The following is a 5,763-nucleotide window of genomic DNA, read 5'->3' on the forward strand; positions in this document are numbered from 1 at the left end:
AAAAAACAGCCTACAATTCTCCCTTCTGCTCTGTCTCCATTGCCATAACTCTACTGCCGCCTCTCATTACTAATGTAGCACTATCATTTCCCCCCCCCCCCCCCCCCCCTACAGGTGCTATTAGGTTGAGCCTTTAGAGAGGTGGCTGATATTACTCTAGGTGCAACACTTTAACTGTCTCTTCTTACAACGTACCACATAAGCCCCAACCAATGTCTTTCTCTTTAACAATTAACCAGTAGTCTCAGTCAGACAGTTGATTGAAAAAAAAATTAGCATGCCAGTACTTTGTTCTAGGTACGGTAGTACTTGCTATGGTTGCAAAATAAGCCAAACAGTCTCTGACTTCAAGGACCTCACATTCTAATGGGGGAGAGACGACATTCAAATTATTATGCATATGCAAGATACAGACATGGTAAATTAGAGGTAAACTCTGATGGAAAACTTTGACTTTAAGGGGGAGCAGGAAAAACTACTTAATAAGGGTAAAATTTTGGCTGAGTTGAGAACATTCCAGGGATGGGGGCAGCCAATCAAAATGCACAGAATTGCTAGACATAGGGTTTTGTTCCAGGAACATCAAAGAGGCCAGTTTCATTGGAAGGCAGTAAGGTGGAAGAAGAGTGGAAGGTAAGACAGGATTGGGTTAATAAGGACTTTAAATACTAAAAGATACTTTTCTATTCAGTCCAGGTGGTAATAGAAAGGAGTTTATTGAGTTGGAGGAGGTAGGACTGATAGATTTGGGACTTAGGAAGATCACTTTGGTAGCTGAGAGGAAGATGGACTAGAATGTTTTGAGGCATGAAAATCAACCAGATATATTACAGCAGTTCATAAGGTGATGAGAACCTACACTTGGGTGTTAGCAAATAAAGAGTTGAGCATGCTAACATTTAAAGTCTCAGTGACTTAGAGGATGGTGGAACCCTCTAAGATAATAGTAAAGTTCAGGAGGGAGAAGAGTTTGGGGGAAGGGTCATGAGTATAGTTTTGGATATATTGAGCTTAAGATGTCTATGGGACATACAGATTGAGATTGCCAATAGACAGTTGGAGATGCAACACTGGAAGTCAGGAGAGAGGTTAAGGGTGGATAGACTTATCTGCAAATCATTTGTATAGCACTAAAAAATGGGAGTTGAGAAGATCTCTAAATAAAATATATACAGAAATGAGAAGAGTGCCCAAGGCAGAGGCTTGGGGGATACTCATGGAATTGGGCTCAACCTGGATGCTGATTCAGAAAAGGTGATAGAGAAATGGTGGTCAGATAGATAGGAGGAGAAAAAGTAGAGAGCAGATAGTATCAAAAGGTTATCAGTAGTGTCAAAGACTGCAGAGAGGTCAAGTAGGAGGAGAATTAAAAGTCCATTTGATTAGGCAATTAAGGCATCATTGATATCTTTGGAGAAAGCAGTTTGAATTGAATGATTAGATCAGAAGTCAGACTGAAGAATTAAGAAGAGAATGAGAGGGGGAAAAGTGGATGCCACATTCATAGAAAACCTTTTTAAGGATTTTAGCTGCAAAAGGGAGGAGAGATAGGATGACACATAGTAGGGATGGAAGGATCAAGTGTGAGGTTTATTTGTTTTTTGGGAAGATGTAGGGATGTTTGTAGGCAGTAGAGAAGTGGCAAATAGTGTACACTGAAAATTAGTTAGGGTGATGTCAGAGAAGGCAATCTGTTGGAGATGATGGGATGGAATGGTATCATATATGCAGAAGAATTTGCCTTGGCAATGAAAAGAGTGACATCTTCATATGAAATGGGAGAATGGGAGGTAGGGAAAGACATAAAATCAAGGGGAAATAAGAACAAGCACTCAGTGAATGGCCTCAATTTTTTTTAGTGAAATATTCTCAGCTGAGAGAGTAGGGTGAGGAGGAGCCATGGGATGTTTGAGGGGTTGTGATTTAGAATGTTTAGAAAGGATGCTATGCTAAGTAGAATAGTGAATAGATCAAGGAGGTATAAAATGATTGCCTTGATGAATTAAGGACCCAGTTGAGATTATATAAACAATTTTTTTGTGGGTCTAGTCAACAGTTTTGCAATTTTCCATTCGGCAGCATTAGAAAAGGAGAGCAGGCAGTGAGTGGATGGTGTGAATAATGCAACAATGGGGGTTGGCAGAGCATGATCAGTGTTTGCGTAAGGGGGCAAGGCCCTGGCAAGCATAGGATAATATAGAGCTGAACTGGTTCATCAAGATGGGGAAAGGAGGAGTGGGTAGCCAGTGCATGGTTAGATGAATTGGTAAAGAACTAAGTAAAAAGATTGGAGGTCATAGTGAGGATAAATACATGGTTAGGGGCCTAAGGGAGAGGGAAAGATAGAATTGAAAAGGATTTTGATCAGATAAAGGAATTTCAGTATTCATGAAGATGAAAGTGGAACACTTGTGGGTGACAGCAAGTTCAAAGGTATGATCATTTCTATGTATTGCTGAGGTGGTGTGAAAAAAAAGGTCATGGGAAAGGAATAAATTGAAGAACTTGGGACTGAGTGTTTGAGGGTATGTCTCTCTTTCTATCTTTCTATCATATCACTTTCTGTCTATTTTATCTGTCTGTCTATCACAGTTACCAGAATCTTGATTGGGTCATAAATATGAATTGAATGAACTTCATAGTTTGAATTAGTTATTAACAAAGGCATTTGCTCAAATGACATATGAGCAATAGTTCCAAAGCATTCTCTCTCCCATACTTTCCGACAAATATACAAAAGAATTTGTGGTGGAAGGAGTAGAAACAACCTTAAATATAATGATAGTGAGACACACATGTAAGGAACACATATGGCCAAGACAATTAACAAAGCTGGACCTGCAGGACCTTGACATCCTTTCTCCTTAGGGTTCTCTCTGAAGGATGCATGTATAGTGATTGTGGCCAGTAGTATTAGTGAAGGATGAATTACTCTAGTATTTTCTAGGCTGGCTCCTGGAAGGTCACATTGTCTCAGCTGGACAGATGAATCCTCTGCTTGGTAAGGTCAAGAAGGTTGCTTGGCTACAGAGCTGGCTCCTTTTCAGAAATGGCCACTGCTGGTCTGGTCAGAACACTCTGCTTCTAATTTCTGTTGTGCTAGTGATAGATTGTTCTGGGACTTGCCAGTACCAGACTAAACTGGGCAGATGACTAGGCTGTTAGGCTGCTGTCAGATTCCACTGGGCAGGTGTCTCTACTTCTGCACTCTTCGTAAGGTATGGCATCTCTGTTGGCTGGACAAATCTGCAGGACTAACTGGGCCTTTTCTTCTTTAGGTGTCTACAGTCTTCACCACCTCTAACTTCAAGCTCAGCTCAGTATTACAACTTTATTTTCAAATGGAGTTTTCCATTCTTCTCAGCAAGAGGAGTGGCCTTTAGTTTAAGATTGACAGAAGCCTCTCCTCTTTGACTCTCTCAGAATTTTATCTTTGAAATTTGTCATTGCCATACAGGTCTAGCCTCTCCTGATTGACAATCCTTTGGGTTCAGTGGTGGCTTTTCTTAGAGAATGGCTTCTTCAAAAGCAATTGAGTTTTTCAAGCCTGTTCCACTTCCTAATATGTGGAATGTTTCCTTTAAATCTTAAAGACATTTAAAAAATATTTTAGTGTCTGTTTTTACCCCTTTATGTGCTTCAAAGTCTAAATAGGGTTATTCCTGTATACTGTCTTCCAAGATTTTTATAATAACTTTTGTGATAGGACTAATATCTAATCACTCTCAATATGGCATAGGACTAGGCATCTTCTGTTGTCTTATGACATGAATTAGTTTCCCTAAAAGAAGAAAAAGCACCCCCTCCACCCCAAACATTATTGGCTCTACTTTCTTTGTTGAAGCTCTGAGTCACCTAAAGTTAGTGGTGTACCAGAGCTGGCTTTTTTCAGCTCAAGAGAACAGACTGTTAAATTTTCAGGAATTTGAAAAAATTCAGAAATTTTCACTAGTTATTTTAACACTGTCAGTATGCAAGTTCATTGATCTCTTGTACTGGTGATGTTATTTGTTGCTTTAAAAGAACTAGTGTTGACAGCACAGTGTATTTTTAATACATTACTGTCAACTTTAAATGATTATGGCTTTAATAATGAATATTTGAAAGTGAACTTAATTGCATCCCCCCACCCCAAAGGTGCTAATGTAATACTGGGAAGAAAGTCTGGAGGAATTATAAAGTCTTTAGAAAATTATCCTCAGGTCATTATTTGGCACTATTTAAATCATTAATTAAGATTACCATTTGGCAATTCAATATCTTAAATAAAACAAGTTAATAATTTCAAAAATATTTTTGGATGAAATTATTCTATTTATTAACAATCTAATAAAAACCAAACTGAGTGAGAAACTGCAGTTTAAGAATTTGAAATTGAAATTATTAAAATTGGTTGAATACTAGTACTGAGACAAGTGACATGTCATTTATGAGTTGCTACTGCTGAATGACATACGTATCCTGCATTATATATGCATTATTCTTGTTCTTATTCTGGTTTGGCAAAGGGATAAGCTAACATTAATATCTTGCAAGACATTGCTTTAATGATTGACGTTTTTGAAAAATTTTCATTACTTTCAATTGAATTGCAGTCAAGATCAACTAACATTCAGAAAGTGCAAAAATTAATCAAATGTACCGTAAGAGCTTTGGAAAATTTAAAGATTGTTAAATACTGGAAAACATGAATCTTGAGTAGAAGATTTGATTAAGTCAGATAAATTTAAAGATATTCCATTTAATGAAAATAATAAAAGTAATTTTCTAGAAATACATTACTAGAAAATATAATTCAACACATGAACTTGCATCTTTTATTTGACAGAAACTATGATGAAAGTATTTTTAATTATTTTGATTTATTAGACCCATCTACTTGGTCTTACAAAGAACTAACTTTACTGTGGATAACTATTAAAGCATTGTATCATTTAAGTTAAATTTTAAAACCCCAAATTAATGGGAATTATTTTGGGAATAATATTGTATAATCAAAAAATATTCCAAACCCTGGAATTACACAGAAAGCTAGAAAGATATCAGTTTTGTGATCATCAGTGCTGATGCTGAAAGGGGTCTCAGTTTAATGAATATAATTTGTATGACCAAGAAATGGTATAACAGTAGATCATAGACAAGATTTAATAACAATAAACATTTTTTTAAAGTTAGCAGATTGGAATGCAACTTCATTTGTCAAACCATCATTGAACCATAGGTTGATTATGGATATAAGGGTTCTGCAAAAATCAATGAAATCATTCTGTGAAAATCAATTGTTCTAATGAAGTTCACAATAGAGAGTATTATATAATTTATTATTATTTGTAAATCATGTGCTATGCATTCTCTATATCAATAAAGTTTATAATAAATTTATATACTTATACACATATACATACATTTCTGAGAGACAGTTGGTAAATATATGACAACATACCCACTGCCTAAGCCCATTAAAGAGTCCTAGCCACATGGAGCATAGGTCTCTCAGACTTGGTGAGTGCTTGTGACCTCACAGGCTAATCACTTTAATGACTTAATGACTAGACCCATTTCTGTGAGGAGGTGAGATCACATCTAGCAAAGATTATACTTTATCCTTGTTTCATATCTTTGCTGTGTGTAAGGGTTATGGGATTTAAAGATCTCCCATGCCCCATGGACGTGCTGACATAGCAGAGCAAGAGAAAGTGAAAAGCCGAGCTAACGGTCCTGCGGTTGGCAGTTAGTGGCGGTTGCCTTTTTTTTTTTTTTTTT

General features: G+C 36.8%; 1 pseudogene; it reads left to right on the forward strand.

Moving 5' to 3' along the window:
• The first annotated feature begins 4,001 nt into the window (after positions 1-4,001).
• Positions 4,002-5,288, forward strand: LOC138153208 (E3 SUMO-protein ligase KIAA1586-like; annotated as a pseudogene).
• The last annotated feature ends 475 nt before the right edge of the window (positions 5,289-5,763 follow it).

This window comes from Petaurus breviceps, unplaced genomic scaffold (genome assembly GCF_028583685.1).
Source record: "Petaurus breviceps papuanus isolate PSGF00001 unplaced genomic scaffold, PetGlider_PUasm1.0 90977, whole genome shotgun sequence".
NCBI lineage: Eukaryota > Metazoa > Chordata > Mammalia > Diprotodontia > Petauridae > Petaurus > Petaurus breviceps.